The sequence below is a fragment of the Lissotriton helveticus genome, chromosome 5_1 (genome assembly GCF_964261635.1).
Source record: "Lissotriton helveticus chromosome 5_1, aLisHel1.1, whole genome shotgun sequence".
NCBI classification, from domain to species: domain Eukaryota; kingdom Metazoa; phylum Chordata; class Amphibia; order Caudata; family Salamandridae; genus Lissotriton; species Lissotriton helveticus.
In genome coordinates this window covers 1,156,475,482-1,156,497,671 of record NC_136065.1, presented here as the reverse complement: position 1 = coordinate 1,156,497,671, position 22,190 = coordinate 1,156,475,482, and positions in this window count along the sequence as shown.

Here is a 22,190-nt window from a genome sequence, read left to right as displayed (position 1 = left end):
TGAAATATTTGTATCTTTGAAATAACACCAAAACGACAAAAATCCAATGTAGGGAACCGGAGAATTTAATTTTTAAAGATTTAATAAAATATTATAGCACTTAGACGATTATAGCACCATATTGTGATACCTGCTCGCGATAGACCGGGCCAAAGTCAAAGTTTCAGGCCAGGAGCGATGGAGCCCTGAGCGGCAACAGCTCGTGGCAGGTCCCGGTCTCAGTTTCTACCTTCACACTTAGAAACTTTTCTGGAGCTTTTCTCCTCGAGGCCCTTCGAAGCTCCCAGCTAGTCCGGATTCGGTATGGGTTCGCCAGCTTGACTCGTGACGAGGTCCCGGTCAACTTCCCTGGAGCGGACGTAGAAAATTTCTCAAGATCGCTTCAGCGGGGCAACCCAGGAATCCAGGCCGGCATGCGATGGCAGGCAGGCGGCTTGGCTCTCGCGGTTGCTCCTGGTTACCTTTTCTATGAGCTGACTTAGAAACTTTTCTGTAGCTTTTTTCTCATGGGGTCTCTCGATGCTCCTCATGTAGCCGGATCTGGGGAGGTTTACCAGCTTCATATTTTCCCTAGTCCCGGTCAATCTCTGGAAGTTGGAGCGATGGAGCTTTTAGAGGGATGAACCTGGTTGGCTTGGCCGGCTCGCGGTTGAAGGCAGGCAGCCTGGCTGGCCAGGTTGAGCCAGTCCCTATATGGAACTATATTCCAAATTGGTCCAAAGTTCTCCAAACATCTTCCTGAAGTTCCTCAATGGGTCACAAAGTGTCTCAAACTCACTCCAAGGGTCTTGAAGCTCCAAGATAGTCCTTGAAAGTTGAGGACTTCAGTTCCCACAATCCACTAGTACAAAACCCTTACTAATCCACTGGTGGTTCTCCAAGGTGCAGATTTAGTTGGTGATGTTCCAGATGAGCTTCTTTTAACCTGTAGCCTTCAGGGAGTCCACTCTTTAGTTATTTTTCAGCAAGATAATCCACGGGGCTGTAGTTTCAGATGGTGCAGTCTCCAGAGGTCAGGTCTGAGAAATCTTTGCACAGCAAAACGTCTCACCAGGGCACTTCTTCCTTCAATAAGTTTCAAGCAGCAGATCTGGAGGGCTCTGCCCCTCTCAGATACTTAGTCCTAGCTCTCTGTGGGTCAAGCAGGTTGTCACTTCTGACCAATGGGAGCAGGATAATTCCTCCAATATATGACCACATCCTGTATAGTGTGGCATTATTTTGTCCCAGAGTGCATCAAATCTTCCAAATCCATAACTGCTGATTTTCCAGCAAGGAGGTAAGAGCTGGCTAAACACACCCCTAGGATGGCTAATTTACTTAGATCCCCCCCCCTGCATCGACTCATACCTTCCTTAATCCTACCATCTGCCTAAGGTGGATAGTTCAGAGCTGTAAATGACAATGGTCTTTACTCTCCCCTTTGAAGAGCAAAGTTTACGACTCCTCCCCCTGGCCTGGCATTCCTATGGAACAGCACACTGCCCTGCCAGCAGAGCTGGTTAACCCCAGGGGCTCTTTATTACCTCTTCAAGGCAGCCTGGCTAATCCACTGAACTCTGACCAATCAGGGCAGATCACTGAAAGGCTGAATTTGGACTTACAAACAAGAAAGTCTTATAACTTCTTGTATGCACACTTTAGGAGAAATTCAAGAAAATGATATTGTTGGATTTCCTAATACCATTCTGGGAAGTCTTTGAATGGCATTTATATCCCTCTCCTCTGAAGAGTTATTAATCAATAACTTCCTACCATGTTAACCTATGTAACAGGGGATTTGCAATGGTAACAATGACGTTGGCCATTTTTCCAGGACTTACGAGAAAATATTTTATAAGTACTTGCCTTATATCTACAGGAACCCCACCCCATGTGCAACTAGGGGAGACTTTAGGGGTTCTGAATCTGTAGAAATATTGCAGATCTCTAAACTGCCAGGTAGTTTTAATCCCCCTGCCCTATTATATACTAGGGGCCTATAGGGGAGGTCATGGCAATCACAGAGGTACCCTACCGTACCATTGTGTACCCTAGTGTAGGTAGGTGTTTTAACTGTATTCTAATGTGTCTCTTTCAGCATAGCATGGGCTTGGGTAGGCAGAGCCCAGGGTCAGTCAGAGTCAGTTACCACCAGTATCAGTCAGCAAAAAGTTGGCGGGTGCCCAGGGCACAGGATGACTTTGCAACAAACACTGTAAAAGACATTAAATGGGTAGTCTTGGACAAGTAGCAGCGGAATGTGAAAGAGACACATTAGTGATAGATTCCTTACTAGGTGTCAGACTGGATCCGGAAAGTTTTCGTCAGCAGTACCCCTGCGCATCGGAAGGTGTCGTTGTGCGGCTCCGTGTCCGTCGTAGGCGTTGTGATCGCTGAAAACAGCTACTTCAGTTCTTTCTTTTTCCGGCCAGCAAGCGCAGGTCCGGAGAGAGCGGTACCCCTACTCAATTTTTGACTCCGTTTTTTGGGACTTTTGTCTCTGTCATTTCGAGTCTTTGACTCCTGGTGTGTAGGGATGCCTGGTTTCAAGTCTTGCAAGGTTTGTCTCTGCATGATGTCTGTGACTGACCCGCGCCGCGAGTGTCTCTACTGCCTGGGGCGCAACCACGACCTGCGTCGTGCCCCGACTGCCGGGCCATGGCTCTGAAAACGTTGCGGGAGCAGTCCCAAAAGTTGCTTGAGGCCCGGGACTCGGCTCCGTTCCGTTCAAGGTCCCGGTCCCATGGGAGGTCAAGGGACCGGTCGTGGAGCCGCCACCATCATTAGACGAAGTCCTCGCACTCTGGGTCAGGTGAGACGCAGCACAAGAAGTCGAAGAAGCGACGTCACTCTTCGCCTAGCCTGTTGCGCAATACAGCTCAGGGTGCGGGTGGTGCCTCCCCCGTGGCTCCGGCGGAGCCTACGCAGTCGCCGTCGGCCTACCTGCCCTTCTCGGGTCCGTTGGCGACTCTGGCCCAGCTGCAGGAATTTATGTCAGCCAAGTCCTGCTTCTTTGGCCCGTCGGGCCCCACCGGCGCACCTTCAGGCCCCGCGGGTCAGACTGGGGGTTCTTACCCTTCTTCTGCGGTGACTCCGGCCCCAACGTTGTTGACTGCTCTGCCCTCGTCGCTGCGAGACCTCCATGGATCCATGCATGGATCCCAGCCGATGTCTGTTGACCTCAAACGACCTCCACCAACATACACGTCAACGGCACCTCCACCGGCATGGAGACGGTGCCAGACCGGTGGCGATAGACACTGATTCCGACGGGAAACTTTTATCCCAATCTCCATCCTCCTCCATCTTTCCCACCTGCTCACCAGGTTATGGAGGATGGGGAGGGCTGGGAGGGGTCTGAAGACCCTCTCGCAGCCCAATGCCAGTTAGACCCGGACTGGGCAGAGGATTTTGGGGACACCAGAACCTGCCGCACTTTCTCCTTCTACCATGGCTATGGAGGAGGATTGTACTTATTCAGTGGTGTTGTGTAGGGCAGCAGAGGCTCTCCACCTCGAGCTCCCTACAGTGGCCATCCGGACTAACCCCTGACAGAAGTGCTTTGGCCGGCGACTTCCTCTGCGGAGCCGCTGCTGCCCTTTAATGATGCACTTTGTGACATCCTTTTGGGAACCTGGCCAAGGCCCAACACAGGGGCTCCTATGGATAGGAACGTGGCCCAACGCCATCGCCCATTGGTTGTCCAAGCCTCTGTGTCCTCAAGCGCATTCCCTTCTGCACCTCCAGACAGGGAATCCAAGACACTGAAGCAGTTTGGGAAGAAGATTTTCTCTTCCGCCAGTTCAGGGCTGTGGTTTGTGAACACTGCATGCCTCTTGGGCCGTTATTTCCACTCTGTGTGGGATAAGGTGGCGCAGGTGCTGCCTCGGTGTCCAGAGGAGGCCCGGACCGTGATCTCCCAAGCTATCGCTGAGGGGAGAGATGCAGCCAAGTTCACGATTCGTTGTGGCCTTAACACTGCAGACTCCCTGGGCAGAGCAATTCCCACAACAGTGGCGCTACGCCGTCATGCCTGGCTGAGGACCACTGGCTGTTCTGGGAATGTCCAAAACACTCTGATGGACATGCCTTTTGATGGTACTCACCTTTTTGGCGCCAAGGCAGATAGTGCGTTGAAGCGTTTTAAGGGCTCGTGGGCTATGGCCAAGTCAATGGGCCTTTCGGCCATGCACACTCCTTCGGCGTCTGCTTTTCGCTCCTTTTCGTGGCCAAGGAAGGAACACCCAACCAAGTTAGTTTCAAAGCTACAGGGCTGTGCAGTAACAGTCTCAGTGCAGCCGCGTCCGTGGGACCCGCCAAGGTGGGTCCCTGGGCCAGCGGGCGATCAGTTCACCACTTCCCCTGTCACCATGGCCTTCAAACATTCCTAGACCGGTGTTTCAGGCCCACCAAATGCCAGTGGGTGGCAGGATTCGCCATCACCTCCCCCACTGGTGCACCATCACTATGGACAGGTGGGTTTTACAGATTGTCCAAAGGGGCTACTCCCTCCCCTTCGAGACCACCCCTCCAGCCATTCTACCTCAGTACCACCGCATGTCGGGGGATCACTTGGCACTTCTCCAGCAGGAAGCTGCAGCCCTCTTGGTCAAGGGGGTCATCGATCGTGTTCCGATGCCAGAAGTAGGTTGTGGTTGTTACTCCCACTACTTCTTGGTTCCAAAGAAGGACAAGGGCCTGCGTCCTATCTTAGACCTTCGGAACGTCAATCGCTTCCTTCAGCTGGAGGATAGCATTGGACTTGCAGGACGCTTATTTTCATATCCTCATCCTACCGGCCCACCAGCGGTACCTGCGGTTCACCGTAGGCCAAGAGCACTTTCAGTTCCCCGTGCTCCCTTTTGGCCTTACCAGCGCCCCTCGGATGTTCACAAAAGTGATGCCAGTGGTTGCAGCTTATCTGTGCAGATCAGGGGTTTCAGTCTTCCCCTATCTCGACGACTGGTTTTCAAGGTGGGCTCACCCCCAGGCAGTCGTCTCCCACCGCCAGACTACAGCCGACCTCCTGCATTTGCTGGGGTTCTCCATCAACGTGCCAAAGTCACACGTGATTCCATCTCTTTATCGGAGCGGTTCTGGATATGGCGCCGTTTCGGGTTTATCCTCCCGAACAGCGAGTCCGGGACATTTGGGCTATGATTCCAATCTTTCTACCCTTGTCCTGGGTTTTGGTCAGGGTGACCTTAAGGTTGGCATATGCGGGCTTTGCAGTTTTTTGGGACCTGAAGTTCCAGTGGCGCAGCATCAAATGGACCTGTCCGAGTACGTCCAGATCTCGGAGGGCACTGCACAACAGTTGCATTGGTGGCTTATGAACCGGCATCGGGTCAGTGGCAGATCACTCTCCATTCCCCAACCAGAGCAAACAGTGGTGATGGATGCGTCCCTCCTTGGATGGGCTGGCCGCATGGGAGAGGCGGAGATCAGAGGCCTCTGGTCTCCGGCGGAGTTCAGGCTCCATATCAACGTTCTGGAGCTCCGGGTGATCCTACTTGCACTGTAAGCATTCCTTCCCGCTGTCAAGGGGAGAGTGGTGCAGGTGTTCTCGGACAACATCACCCCCATGTGGTACTGCAACAAGGCGGGATGGGGTCCTGGACCCTATGTCAGGAGGCTCTGCGTCTCTTGACATGGCTGGAATGTCAAGGCATTTCCTTGGTGGTTCAACACTTGGCAGGTTCTTTGAACACCATGGCGGGCAAACTGAGCCGCAGATGCATGATGGATCACGAATGGCGTCTTCATTTAGACGTGGCGCAAGGTCTCTTTCAACAGTGGGGAGAGCCTTGGTTAGATCAATTTGCCACCAAAGAGAACGCGCAATGTCAGCAGTTCTGCGCGTTGGAATTTCCAAGGTGGCACTCGCTCAGTGACGCTTTTCGTCACGAGTAGAGTTGCGGTCTATTGCATGCCTTTCCGCCTATACCACTTCTACCCAGAGTGCTGAAGAAGATTAGGCGCGACTGGGTCCAAGTCATTTTTGTGGCTGCGGACTGGGCTCGAAGAGTTTGGTATCCCAATGTACTCAGTATGAGGGTGGATCCCCTGATCTGACTGCCTCTTTGGGAGGATCTTTTGTCTCAGCAGCAGGGGACGGTCCTCCACCCGAACCTGTCCAACCTCCACCTCCTTGCGTGGAGATTGAGCGGCAACAGTTGATTCCAATTGACTTGCCTCCTGACGTCTGTGATATCATTCTGGCAGCCAGTTGTCCATCCACTAAATCAGTATATGCCTGTAGGTGGAACAAATTTCTGGCATGGTGCACAGCAAAGGCTGTGGATCCCCTTTCTGCCCCTCAGAAGTCCTTTTGTTCCTTCTTTCTTTAGCCCGGCAGGGCTCTGCTCTGGGCACTATTAAGGGCTACCTTTCTGCAATTTGAGGCTCCCTGATCAGCCCTCTTTTTTCAAGTCCCCAGTTGTAAATAGATTTTGCAAAGGCATTATACACCTTTTCCCAACTATTCCGTGTTTGATGCTGCAGTGGGACTTGAATCTGGTTCTTACTTATTTGATGTGCGCTCCTTTTGAGCTGCTTCACAACTGTCCTCTTCGTTTACTGACTTTAAAGACAGCTTTCGTCGTTGTCATCACCTCCACTAGGCGCATGAGTGAGTTCCAGGCTCTTTCCTGGAAACCGCCTTTTCTGTCTGTTCATCCGGACAAAGTTGTGCTCCACACTCTTCCTTCTTGCCAGAGGTTGTTACTGCCTTCCAAATAGGGCAAACTATCACTCTGCCCACTTTCTTTCCGCCTCCACACCCTTCTAGAGAGGAAGAGAGGCTCCATCTTCTGGACGCAAAATGTACGCTCTCATTTTATCTTAATAGCACACAACCGTTCCAGGTGGATGACCAGGTCTTTGTTGGCTACGTATCTGCTAAGAAAGGCTGGGCTGTACACAAGAGGACTACCTCCCGCTGGGTCATCTTGTGTATTAAAGCCTGGTATTCTCTGGTTAAAAAAAAAACCTCCAGTGGGTTTGCGTGCCCATTCTACCAGGGCGACAGCAGCTACTACTGCATTGGGATGTGGTGTCCCCCTGCAAGACATCTGTCAGGCAGCCACGTGGGCCTCGCTGCACACTTTTATTAAGCATTATTGCCTTGACAGCCAAGTCCGGAGAGATGGCTTCTTTGGCCATTCTGTTCTCCGGGACTTCTTGTGTGATCTTGGTTCGCAGACCCACTACCGGGGTTGGTATTGCTGGGGTATCCATTCTAAGGTAAGGAATCTATCACTAACGTGTCTCTTTCAGATGCACAAGTTACTTACCTTCGGTAACGATATATCTGTAAGAGACAGTGATAGGTTCCTTACCGCCACACCCATCCTCTCCGTTCTGCCAACTGATTTCTAGGGTTAAGGTCATCCCTTTCAGGGCCCTAGTTTCAATGCACCAGTGGTCGGTATCTTCCATGGCTTTGCGTTCCTGGTGCGGAAAATCATGTACAGAACTGACATAAGCATGCGAGGGCGGCATCCAAGTAGCTGCCGCAACATCATGCCGACGATCACGGCGCCTACGACTGACGCGGAGCCGCACAACGCCACCTTCAGACCCGCAGGGGTACTGCTGATAAACTTTCCGGATCCAGTCTGACACCTGGGGGTAATTCTAAGGCAAGGAATCTATCACTAACTAATTTCTCTAATAGATATATCGTTACCGAAGGTAAGTAACTTGTGTGAATAGGCATGTTAAGAACATTGTTTTCGAGAAACAGCAACAGTTGATTTATAAATATCCACACACAAACAAGGTTTGAACGATGAAACTCCATGATGGAACATACTGTAATGTTATTATTTCACATTTAACTATACAAGTCCACATAAATAGTCATGTGAGATCATTGTAATCTACTGCACTATGTTGTAATACCCCTGCCCCTATACAATAATTTTTAATATGCGTTTCCTTTTTTAACACTAAATCTTGACAACACTTCCAGGAGTAACTTGAGATACAATAACTATATGTTGACCTTGTGTTCCCATTCAGCACCAACAAAATGTAAAAATAAGTAACCCAAAGTGTGAGATTTTAATGTTGCAGCTTTACAGGGACTACATTTCCCAGCATGCTACAACTTTATATTAACAGTTCCAGTATACGTGCAGGGACTTTGTCTTTGTTATGACTTTATTAATGTGTTGAATATGTAGGAGTCACAACTTTACATTGGAGCATAAATAGACCTTTTCTTTGGGTACTATAGAAATAACAGGATGTACCCGTAATGCCAATGTGAGGTCGAATCCTCATATATGGCTCATGATCAAATCAGACATGGGCTAGGGGCTCCATTTCCAGACTGCCTTCAGAATGACCACACCCCTGTACATTCGGTTGTGGTCGTGGTCTCATTGAAGCGGAAGAAGTATTGAAAAATATCAATATTTGAATACATTTTAAGTATATATAATGTAATATTGCACAAAGTACATCTAGTCAAAGATTGGCCCAGATCTAAACGGTCAATATCACATTGCGGGACTACATTTACCGCCCGCCTAAAGAAACACCAAGCCCATCAGCACACACTGAACAAGCATGGAGTGTGGCACGCTCTACATTAACTTTGACTCTATTTAAATACAGTTTTCATGGGAGCTGGCAACATGGAAGGTGCAAGTGTAACCAAATAGGTCAGATGTCAGGACGAGTTCCCTTGATAAAGTAAGTCTCGGGGTATATTTTTAAATGGGACCAACACTGATGGTACAGCAAACCGAGGAATTATTAATGGAATTTACATGTATTTCTCCCCTTAGTGTGTCGCTACAGGAATCACCTGCCCCCATTGCTTTAGGGATCCTAAATAGTCCACGCTAGATGTAGGTCACAGGACAGACCTTTATGAAGCACTTGTGTGTGCATGTAATCACTATTTATCATGTTTATTGATTTATCTTATTGTGGGTGCCTTTTTAAATGTTTTGATATGTTACTTAAAAGCAGTGTGATGATCTGCAAGCGAGAAAGTGGGGTGGTATCATCACAGGTGTGCATGCCTTGATGCACACACAAAGCATGATGTGACATTATAAAAGCGGCAAGAGAAATAAACCCCAATTAAGTTATAAATGATATCGTCTTATCTAAATTCCTAGATAATACAGAGGAGAAGGCACGCAATGGTCTGTATTTAATGCATGCGTGCTTCGTACTTGAATGTGTGAAAAAATCACATCACCTAGAAATTGATATATTTTGGTAATACCAAACAACTGATTGTAGGGATAAAATAGATATAGGTCTTAAAGAAAGTCTGCTGACCCTTAAAGGCACATAGGCTGAGATATGTCAACCTATGGATGTGTTGGGTCATTATACCCAGATACATCACTTTCTTTTTAACCTTGCCAAATGACCTCTAATTAAATGAGGAGAGGATCTAGAAGGCAATTGTAATTCCCACTTAAATCCCTCATTCTTAGTTAAGTGCTCCGTTAACAAACTGTGGCAAGCCGACCCACTCACACTACCTGCAGTAAGTGAGGATCCAATAATGAAGCATGCCATGTGTTACCTGTGGGTGAGGATCCTACAATCCCACTAATGATCTTTCAGAAGTGGAGAGATCACAGCAAATAAGGTTAATCCTCTGATTGTAGTGACTTCACGTAGTTTGGGAGGCTGCGGGTTTATCTTTCATAGCTTCTCACTCCTCAAGTGTGACACATGTAAAGAAAGTTGTATTCAACTTTTTTATGAATACCAGGACCCAGATTGCAGAGGTTGTAACCCTACCAACTGCTTAGTTCCTGTCTGAACTTTTAACATTTAGAATTACACCAGATTAATTTGTAGTTCTCAATCCTAAAACATGATGCTTTCAGCATGCTTGCTATTCTGCAACCTTTGCCATACATGAAAGTGGAGCTGATGTTCCATTGAGATTCAGAGCTGCAAAGTGACCATATGTTTAGTGTCAGTCCTGACTTTTTAACTGACATCACATTGTATCCTGGAACTTGAAATGTTCTTATTAACATTTAAGTAAGGTCTCAAAAACCCCTGCACTAAAAGGTAGTTAGCTAAAAATCCAGGATGAGCAGAACATGTCACACATGAGAATGGGACACCTTGAAGTCAAAAATGTTTGATCTTATGCTGCTTTGGTATGTGGAAAGTCTTGTGCTTTCACCACTGTCCCATGCACATGGTGACATCACGTTTAAACTTTGCATTTTAATATTTACCTGCTAGCAATGCTCTCTTGTGATCAAAGGCGACTAATAGATCAAATAGTTTTTACCCATCCTGTATCTACAGGAAAATGTGATGGTGCATATGTTCGCAATTCCTATGAGGCATCCATTTCACCAGTCAGTGACAGAACTAAATACTGCCAAAGTCAAATATAATTCCAATAATCCCGGATTCTCTGCAGTGTATAAAACAGCCTTGGATCTTTACCTCAGTCAAACAAAACTCGAAGATGCAAAAGAAAAGAAAAAAACAACCACTTAATGTGATCCGTAAACAAAAAAAATCCAAGCAGACTAAACTTAGAACAGTCTTTTTTTTTTGCTGCTGCTGCCTTGTATAACAAAGGCACATAGTTATAGCCCCTTCAGGAAGCAATACAAAAATGACATCTTCTCTCAAAATGTATTTTCTTTTTGAGTGGCTTTGTAGATGGGGGATATGCAGCTATTCATCAGTGCTTATATATTGGTACCAATCGGGGTTATTTCCCTTTTGTGGGTTTGAATGAGTTATTATAAATTTAAACGTAAAATAGAGATGTCTACTCAGATCCTGCACTTACTGCGATATTTGAAGTACACCAAAATCAAGACAAGAATTTTAAGAGAGTCAATCAATAAATCTCTATTCAGCTTTTGTAATAAAAACCATAAAAGTCCATAATACATCACCATTACACATAAAAAATACCAAGGGCAAAGATACATTAAAACACAAGAAAAATACAATAGTCAGTTAAAAAATATGTACATAATGGCCCCCTGACCCAATCACTCCCACCCCTTGTAATTAATCACATGTTGCTCTAAGCTTTACTGCAGCCTTTAAAAAGCTAAGAACATGTCATACTGCGAGTATTATAACAAGCATTTGCAATGCAATCGGTCTCGCCTTTTGGAACTTATATTTATTTAGCTATGGAGCATATTAGCCTGTGTGCTGAAACATCTACTGTTCTTTAACATGGAGAGATAGTAAGCACCAAATTGCGTGACACACCAGGTATGGGAACACATGGAGACACATATTGCCTTTCAGCGGGAAATGATATAGTCCAAAGCTCTGTTTTTAATATAAAATCAGGGCCTACGATGGTCATATCACTAAAAATACAAGATTTGAAAGAAATATTATTGTCTAGGGGTGCTCGTGGAAGATAATTTCTATGGACTGGAATCTAGAGAATGCTAAAGTGAATCTGGTATTTTACTGACCTCTGCTGGTCGTTTTCTATCAAGAAAGTTAAATAGAGGCAGTTGCCAGACAAATAAAAAAACTGAAAGTCCCTCAGCAGAAAGCAATTCTGCTATTTTACTGACCTGACCTATGCAGGTCGTTTTCTATCAAGACAGTTAAATAGAGGCAGTTGAACAGAAAAAAGGGCCTAAGCGTAAACAGACAAGTACTTGAGCTAATCTCCAGAGCCCACAAAGTACATACACATATAAGCATATACTAAAGTATGTACAAGAGGTGTTGAATGCTCGACCTAAGAAGAGTTGAACATATTTCACCTACCTTAGAGAAACTGCACTGTCCCCCTGTCCCTGCCAGACTCAAGTTCAAAGAGTACTGTGTGGTATACAAGCAAATCTGAATACCTTGCTTCTAAGCTCAATATGTCCGGTTGTGCTTGTGCTATTAGAAACACGCACCTTTACATGATAGAGGTTGAAAAAAGACTTATAAGGAACATGCACGTGTGAACATGCGTTCTTTTCATATGGACTGCTCAACTCTGTAACAACTCCAAACTTGCTCTTTCATTAGGGCAATGCAGAAAACGTCTCAACCCCCAATGATAAACATCTTAACATCCAGGATTGGATTCTTTCCCTACTGCTATACTTTTGCTCTCTTCCCCATATTGGATTATCGCCAATTTGCATTGCAAGGCCATTTTAATAAACTTATCAAACAGGTTGCAACTGTGATTTCCCAGAGCCCGTCAGGGAAGGCACCAGGCCCGATGGAGTCCAGTTGGACCGCTGTAAAGCCATCATGGATTTCTGGGTACCAGGTATCACCAACACATTGAACATGGCCTGTAGCAGCAATATATCATCTTCCTGGCATACAGCCATAATACCCATACATAAAAAAGGAAATGAACAAGATCCTTGCTGCTACAGGCTTATTTTCTTGCTGGACTCAATTGATAAAGTTGTCAGGTGCACAGTCTTGCATAGAATGATGGCATGAACTATTAATTCAAAAAGTTTAGCGTTAGAGAAGGACTTCGTACTTTGGAGCAATGTTTAAATCCCCTCTTGCACTTGCGCAAATACAATGTAGGAAGGGAGGGTTTCTTATACTTAGCCTTTATGGACCTACAGTACTGGTAACGAAGCTAATCTGTCAACGATTTGCTGACTTCTCATGAATATCGCCATGGACCAGACTGGTATTAGGAAAGATAATCCTTTTGTTTACCTTGATGTGACTTTCGAGTCGGCTAGTTCTTGGTATTACTGTCTGTCCACCAGGTCCCCAAGACTCTGCAAATCAACTGGCCTCTCGATTAACTTTGCCCAGAGTGTGGGGTGCAAACCAATCTTACCTTCGTTGGAAACATATAAATGTAAATGACCGGTATTATTTAACCTATGGGGCTGGAGCCTACGTCAGAGCTAATAACCTCCAGGTGGAAAAAACCTGCTTCAACAGTGGTCTTACTTGACTTACCACCAATTCTCCGCATTATTTCATGTATTAAGAATTGGGTTTAGACTATGTTGAGGACAATATTAAATTAGTTCTGATGCTTTTATGGTTGTTTGTTTGATCTAGCGATGTATCTAGTCTAAATAGGTGGATTATTGAGGACAGCAGAGGCTGTGATTTGGATATAAAAGTCCACGGCTTCGCTATATCAAACAAGTAGAACTGGCTCTGCACAGGAATCAACTTTAAAAAAAAATTAAGATATATTATATTTATTCTAGCACTTTTTGGGAATATATTATGTATTTTTGGGCTGCTCTCTGATTATTTTTTTAATACTCGAAAAAAGATTGACTTAAGTGATTAAATTGGCAACCAGTAACAAACAATAGTTAATATAAATGTGCTCACACACATGGCTGCAAAAAGGTATCTGCAGTTAAGCGAGCCTCTAGCTCTGCGTGAGACTTCAACTGAACCCCCAAGAGCATAGAGTGCCAGCGCTGTCACCTCACATCAACTATCGATTAAGGGGGTGGTAGCCAAGGTCAGGCACTTCTACTATCTGGGTGTACCACGAAGGATAGCGTGAACAAAGGGCAAGCGCTTTGGAACCCTCTCCTTTGCTTGCGGCCGAGTAAACAACTTGCATGTATCCTGAGTCCAGGTGTGTGACAGCCAGCTAAGGGAGTTCAAGTGACTGAAGTAATCAGCAGTGAAAACAAAAGCAACGGCCCGTGCGACGGCTGCAGTGACGTGGAAAACGACTGTTTGATTTACAATTTAGGGCATCAAAATACAAACATGTCAGCCAGGTGGTTCTCTCTACCACTTCAGCTCATTCTGATTGCTGCATTCTGGGGCTGGCCAGCTTAGGGTATACCGTTGGCTGCACATGACATATAGTCATGCACCTTAAGTGGGTTGCCCCTAAATAAAAACAAAAAAGAAATGCTAACAAAACTGTGTCTCTTCGTGAAATTTGGTTTTACAAATGGTTAGTGTTCTGTAACTTGATCTCATGGTGGGGGGGAAAACACACAGCATTCGTGTTTTTGCACTTTTCCTACTTCGGCTCTTGGAAGCCAGCAGACGCTAGAGGGAATTAGTTCAAAGTAACACAAAGAGACATACAAGGGGGGGCCAATAGGCCCCCACGCAAGCATGGCGGGGCCCGGCCCCTCCCACACCCCGTCCCTTTCGGGGCCGCTTGCCCCGCGCCCTCGCCCCGGAAGTAGTGGTGCGCTTCCGGGGCGGGGCCGCGGCGGCGAAAGGGTTAAAAAGCCTGGGGAGCGTGGGAAGCGGCCTCTTTGTGCCCGCGCTCCCAGGCTCGCTCCTCGCCCCACCGTGGGGCCGTGTAATTTTCTTGTTTTTATTCCAGGTTAGACTGCGGAACTCCTGACCTAGGCGGTGAACGGCGAGGATCGATCCCGGCGGAGGACGGATCCAGGGCGGCGCGGTTTTTCTTTCGAGGATCCCAGGGCGAAAGGGTCACCGAGGACAAGAGTGTCCGGACTGCAGTGCACCGCCAATCGGCAATTTTGCGCTGTTGACTGAGAGGAGACTCCAGCGCTTCACCGACCGGCATTTGGCGCGTTCGACTTTGGATCTCCTACTGTGTAAACCAAGCGGAGCACGAGGTATTTTGCGGGGCGGGGGGGGATCCGAGAACAGCAGCAGGCGGAGGGAGCAGCCGGTGGGGGAGTTAATCAAGCCCGTATCAGCTCAGTGCGCAGTGCGCTAGATCTGTTGACCTGAAGCTTCCCGGTTCTTTCCTGGGTTTGGGAAGACGCGCTTGTGGACTGTGTAATGTGTAATTTCATTCATACGCTTAGATAGTGGGAATACTAAAACGTGTTAACAAAAGTGAAACGCGTTCGAGTTGGTGAAAACGCGATCGATTGCCGAGCTGCTGCATATTTGTATAGTGTGATCTTAATTTGTAGCACAAGGTTACACGCGAAGCTAAGCAGGGACAGCTAGGGCACATGGTGGGATGGGAGACCAAAGAGGGTTTCTCTATGGATAAACGTTTTTTCGAATAAACAAAGGGCTGGACTGTAATGTAATCAGTGAATGCTCTCCAATTTATACAACAGGGGATATTGAAAGGGTTTTGTGCATTTTTAAATATTCATTTGCAATTTAGTGATCTACAATTTAAAGAGGTATATACCCTGTGGTGTGTGTCTATTATAAAGTGGTGGCTGTTTTTTTTCATGTTTGTCAAACGGTGATATAGAAAGGGTTCAGATACAGTTTAAAGACTTAATCCCAAGTTAGTTGTTTTCAATTGAGACAGGGGGTGACTTAGTTTCAAGGCACCCAGGGCAATTTTATTCGGCCTTGTTCTATATAAGGGGTTGGTTTATTTGCAAGTTAACTGAGGAGGGGATCTGATCTTGTGAGGGTGTAAGGGGCTTCAGCGCCCAAGGGCCCGGTCGCAGTGCGTGCCTGCTCAAGTGTTATGTTAAGCCTGAAGGTTCTCGATATGACAGTGATACTCACTGATGCATCCTATATTAATCGCTTAACATTGGCGCGGAATGTAGTGCTTTAGCCTGCTCTTTCTTTCCTTTCTGCTTATGCAACCTGTGGGTATCTAAATCTTCCAATATGGTGACTATCACAGGCGCCGTCGTGAAAGTGGTTGACATAGGGAGATGAGATGGGACGGCTGCTAAGACTGCCGGTTTTATATCAGGTCACAGGTTGATCTCTTGCATCTCTATTAATTTAAACAAACGCTGGAACTACCGTATTACACGCAGTGGATCTACCGTCTCAGCCACTACAAGTTTTGGTTTAAAAAATGAACACACTACACTGGCTTTTAATTATTGTGTTAGTCTAGCTCAGATTGGCCCTGCTCGCTAGCGGACAGGATGGGAAGCTAATGTATTGCAGTTGGAACAAAATCCGCCGCAATGGGGTTTTTCTTTTGGAATCACCTTGCTAGAAGACGGGGCTTAGGGGCCTGTTGCACGTCCATTGTTATAACCAAGCACGGACTGTTGGCGTATCAATGCTATCAGTGCATCAGGCTTTGCTCACACAGCCATGTTGTTTTATGTTGCCCCATTTGAGTAAATTTCGCCGCATGTAACGCTGCGTGGCGTATCAAGGCTATCAGTGCATCAGGCATTTGCTCACACAGCCATGTTGTTTTTGTTGCCCCATTTGGGTAAATTTCGCCGCAGGTAACGCTGCTGTTCCTATGGGGGAATGCTCTGTCACCCTCAAGTGAAGTCCGCACTACATAAAAATTATGATGGGATCCTTTTCCACATTTAGGCCTATGCTACCACCTGGTGGTCTAGTGAATCCATGTCGGGCCACCAGGAGAGAGCATGGCCAGTGAGGTCAGGATCGTTATCGTAGGCATAAGGACAAGAACGTATGTGTGACATGCACTCCGTTTTCCAAGGGGTTAATTCAAATAGTAATAGTACAGGGTTTGCGCGGGGGACAAAAGCCTTGTGAGATTCGGGCCAAATCACTTAATTTCCCCGCACCAAAGGTGTAATGTAAATATGGTGCTCCTGTGAGGCACCCTGATCTTGTGTGAGATAAATAGGCTTATCTGTCGAGACCTTGTTGGAGACACTTTAAATTTTAGAATCATTCCGCCATGGTATTCATTCTGGTGAAGAGACAGGGTGAAGTCTACGTTTGGCCACCATATTGGGACACGCCGGGATAGCAAATAAACAGTCGGGAAGTGGCTCTTGAACGAAGACTGACAAATCAGGCATGGATTGCCTCAGGGTGGTAAATCCGCTTTTCGCCACTTAGATGTCGCGTTTTGAATACAGCACCGCTTACTGTGCTGGCACTTCACTAATTCTCTTAAAAACGTGAGTCGGATGGCCCAGAGGCATACGTGTCCCGCCCCCGCTCTGTGAAATTTGCACAACATGTGCAGGTGAATACATAATATGATTGACAGTTTAGCAACAGAGAGATATATTTGTGGACGCCAAAAGTACAAAAGGATGTGTACATTGTAGGGGGCAGCAACTGTGGGTTCAATTATAGGGATATGGTTAGTACATGAATTTGATTTGGGATCCACTGAAACATTGCAGTGGTAAAGCAACGGTTAAGCGTAGCCTTTAGAGGTAGGCCAAGGTTAGCCAGATTGCATACACTTAATGCTCAAGGAGTGTGATGGATAAAGCACTGCTTATAGACCTGATGGGAAATGCACAGTGCGATGTTGATGTCCTCTTCTTCTATCAGTATCCTTAGATAGCCAGGTTTCTTACCCTTTAACTATTGAGATCCTGTAGCGCTTTAGTATGCGATATCACCGTGATTATATTAAATTGAGTCAAGGAGACCATTTAAATGTGAAGTTCACCGCCTCCCTCATGCAGTTGTAGGGAGGTTGGGCAGATATATGCCAGCCTCTGATGTTCACGAATGTTCATTTAAGTAGAATAGTGGGGTAGGAAAAGTACTACCCCACATCCGATCACACCTGTTTACAAACAAGTTGGTCCAGTAAATTGTTGACCAGGGTGACCACCTGCTACTGGGGATAGCAATATGGCAGTGGGGCTTTTTAGGTCACAAGTTAATCAAAAGGATGGTTCAGGGCCACAAATAATTGCCTGCTGAAATTGGAAGATCTTTATCTCTTTCTTTAAATAAAGAGTGTCCAATGTAGGCACAGGAGGGCTGTACCCATGACAGATTTACAGGATAATCAACACGCTTTAAAATATGTTATATTCAGATGCACTGTATCTAAATGCATTTAATATGTTGACTCTAATCTCGAGATGCTGCCCATTGACTACCTACATTGGGGCAAGAACACGTTAAACGATCATTTGTCAGATTGGTTGAGTGCGAGGAGCATGAAAAGCTGCCCACATGGGGGTTAAATGCTGTGCCATTAGGAGGACAATTACTGTGCCCTTGTTTTCCTTTCTGACTCAGCGACAAGACAGTTGTGATTGCTATTTATTTGGTAAATAGACAATATAACCATAATTGCTGGGCGGGCACGGTGATCTGATCCCTGTTTAACACCCTCCTTGCACTGACCCCGCCGAGGCCCCACTCAAAAACAATATTTCTTTCTGGGTGCGGGGAGTTTTTGTTGTTTCAGAACGTCCTCACTGTTCATAAAATAATAGATCCTGTCTGGTTCAACGGGAGTGATCTCAGTAAACAATATTGTGTGTCCGCTTCACCTGGATATACGCCCTCAGACCTAGCTAATGCTACTTACAACGGTAACATGGCAGAGTGGACTACGTAATCGATATATCTATCGGTATTATTGGCAATACTATGGTATGTCCCCTTCATCGGGGGGATACGCCCTCAGACCAAGCTAATTACAACGGTAACATGGCCGAGTGGTCTACGTAGTGGATATATCTATCGGTATTATTGACAATACTAGTTCGGGGTCACCTGTGGGCCTGCTGTTTCAAGTTACACTTGCGTGCGTACTTGCCTAGGTGGTAGACCTCGATTTGATGACAGGACAAAGCTATGAAATGTGCAGCACAAGTTACTGGGCACTGCGATGTAAGCCTGGTTACAGTGGTAAAAACTTTGACGCCCCCGGACCAAGGTAATGCTACTTACAAACGGTAACATGGTAAGGTGGCTACTCAAGGGAGATATCTATCGGTAATATTTACAATACTAGTTCTGGGTCACCTGTGTGCACTTGCTTGTCTACTTAAAGGTGCTCTTATATGGGCAGGAGAGTCGGACAGATTTGGGGCAGCCGGTGGGCCACCTGTTACAGGCAACCTGTTAAGGGAATGATGCTCAGTTTGTGCTCAGTTTGGTATCATAACAATAATATATATATAGGTTAGGGTTGCACCCTTAGTTATATTACGCATTACCATTGTCAGCCACGGTCGAAGCCAACAGTCAGGCGCAAGGGGTTCTATACTTTGTATACGTATATATCATCAAGTTGTGGTTGGGAGGGTGCTAATCATATGATTAAAGACTTGTATGCGGCATTGGCAAACAGACTGTTCCTTTTAAACAGATATCCTAATCATCCTTAAGGAGTCATGAGGGCGCTATGGTATGCACTGGGGACTCCATGCTTTGTGTCACTGCACTGCACACTGGGTAGTATTCCTTAATGAAGGCCATTTTACAGGGCACTCTTCGTAACACTAGTACAGTCACGCTACAGGGGACACAAACTGAGGCTATGCTCAACACTTAGTCGGAAGTGTTTAGGAGTATGCATCTGACGCCAATTGTATCGCAAACGTAGCAAGGGATGGCAATGTAAGACTAGCACGTATACAGCAGTTATCGCCAGAAACACTAATGGTTTGTGTTTATCTTTTCCATTTATGTATGGCCGGGTCCATGGTGGATATCTGGAGTGCTCCGCGTCACAACAGCTGCTACAGGTGGACAGCCCAAGGGATGCTTACGTCAGGTAGAGGATGGCAAACAACAACGCAAGTGTGATGGGCGAGCGATCAAAAGACGCAGGAGGTGCCAACACAGAGTTGATTGTTTCGGTGTGTAAGCCCTTAATTGGGCTGGCGGCTGTAATGTAGCAGGATGTTGTTTCACAAAAAATGGCTGTATTTGCCTTAACAGGAAATGGTATACCTACAGTAACGGCGCCTGTGCACGCAGGGCCACCAGTGTCAGCATGGTATAGGCATAGATCACCAATTGGTAGTGACAACGGTAGAGATGGGACAGTACACGAGGGTGTGCATTCCTAGCCTCGGCAACCCCAGGAATGATAGGCCTACGCAACGCCTCATTTCCCCTGTTCAGGAAGTGGGTACTTCCATCGTAAAAGTAGTACCATACACTTAACACTTTCCAGAGCGTAGTGGCTAGGTGTGGATGGTTAGCAGACTGTACAGTATGCCAGTGGGAAGGGTAGAATGGTAGTACCAGGATACACCCGGGCACAGCATCTGCAGGGACCCTCGAGAGGCGTGCGCCCACACACTCATTCATTTGAGGACATGGGGTAATGATGATAGGACCCAGACTGCACCATAGGGGGGGCACAGTTTTCCCCAGGCTGCACGTAAAAGGGGGGGGGACTAGGCGAGTGCACGGAGTCACTCGGTGAAGAATCACTCGATAAAGAGGAGCAACACTTGGTTTGAGAAACTATTTCATACACATTAATCGCAGAATATCCCACAGGGGGTCATCTCAGGACCAAGCAGACTAACAGTCGGCTGATAATGAGGAATTGACGTTGATTAGAGGCTCTACTCACAGGGTGGGGGGTCCAGTGGACAGAGTCAGGGATGCCCTAGTATAGGGAACAAAATAGCAAGGGTAGAGGGTTTTTGGATGAGGAAGTTATGACCTTTCAGTGTAGGCGGTTTGGGGGGGGGCCAGATAGTCGGTCAACTACCTGGCCTGTGGCGGTAAGGTCATTAATCGGTGAGCAGCATTTTAAGGTCCTTACGGGGGGGCGGACCCATTCACGAAAGGGGCCGCCCGCGGGAGGGGCCATTGGTCTCTCTCAGAACTTCAGCGGCAGGATATGATATCCCGTTTTAAAGGGTGCGGGGGAGGGAGTCTACGCTTTCCTCAGGCTGGTAGCCACCCCTCACAACACTATGACGTCACTAAGGTGCGCGAGTGTCTGGGCCCTCCTGTTATGGTTAAATGGAGTTCAGGGAGCGCACGTGGGTGTAACGTGCCCTGGGTTGCGCATGCGCATCTCCAACGTGAGAGCGCAGCTGTAAAAGGATCTGACACCGGTTGGCGACCTTGCCGTAGGACTTTATTAAAAATATTAGAATGCAGTTTAATTTTCAGGATGATTAGATTCGGTTAGGAAACACGCTGTACTAGCTATTTGTTAAGGTTAGCCCATCATACCATGTCGAAACGGATGTCAATCTAATCTTCTGATAAGTGTGCATTTTAATAATTGTCAGAAATGTTTATTTGATTAAAATTTTTGATTTGTTTTATATTTTAATAAATACGGCCAGGGGGGGGCCCTGTACCCCCTGACTTCCAAAGACCCCCATGTGTTGACTGGTTGAATTGGGTAATTCAGTCAGTGTTTAAGGGGGGAGGTGGCCGGCAGTCCAAGACCATGATACAAGGGGGGGCCAATAGGCCCCCACGCAAGCATGGCGGGGCCCGGCCCCTCCCACACCCCGTCCCTTTCGGGGCCGCTTGCCCCGCGCCCTCGCCCCGGAAGTAGTGGTGCGCTTCCGGGGCGAGGGGGCGGGGCCGCGGCGGCGAAAGGGTTAAAAAGCCTGGGGAGCGCGGGAAGCGGCCTCTTTGTGCCCGCGCTCCCAGGCTCGCTCCTCGCCCCACCGTGGGGCCGTGTAATTTTCCCCACCCTCCATCCCTTATTAGCAGTCCTTTGGGGCCTGGCAAATGGTAAGTATCACGTTTGTCAATGTGCCGGACTATAGGTTTAGGGAGCTTGATCCAGTAGGCCTTGTATTTTCCGTTTACTGGAAGGTAGAACAGAGGTAAATATTTTGTGCAGTGTCGTGATATTTTAACTAATTCTTTCCTTAGGCCTTTTTTCCGCTTACAGGAGTATGTGTATATGTATATGTTTTGTGCTTTGCTGTGTATTAACAATTTTCTCCTTAGGCCTTTTTTCCTTTTAGAATAGCAATGTCGTATTTATTATGTGTGTCTGGCGGTAAGGTCATTAATCGGTGAGCAGCATTTTAAGGACCTTACGGGGGGGCGGACCCATTCACGAAAGGGGCCGCCCGCGGGAGGGGCCATTGGTCTCTCTCAGAACTTCAGGGGCAGGATATGATATCCCGTTTTAAAGGGTGCGGGGGAGGGAGTCTACGCTTTCCTCAGGCTGGTAGCCACCCCTCACAACACTATGACGTCACTAAGGTGCGCGAGTGTCTGGGCCCTCCTGTTATGGTTAAATGGAGTTCAGGGAGCGCACGTGGGTGTAACGTGCCCTGGGTTGCGCATGCGCATCTCCAACGTGAGAGCGCAGCTGTAAAAGGATCTGACACCGGTTGGCGACCTTGCCGTAGGACTTTATTAAAAATATTAGAATGCAGTTTAATTTTCAGGATGATTAGATTCGGTTAGGAAACACGCTGTACTAGCTATTTGTTAAGGTTAGCCCATCATACCATGTCGAAACGGATGTCAATCTAATCTTCTGAAAAGTGTGCATTTTAATAATTGTCAGAAATGTTTATTTGATTAAAATTTTTGATTTGTTTTATATTTTAATAAATACGGCCAGGGGGGGGCCCTGTACCCCCTGACTTCCAAAGACCCCCATGTGTTGACTGGTTGAATTGGGTAATTCAGTCAGTGTT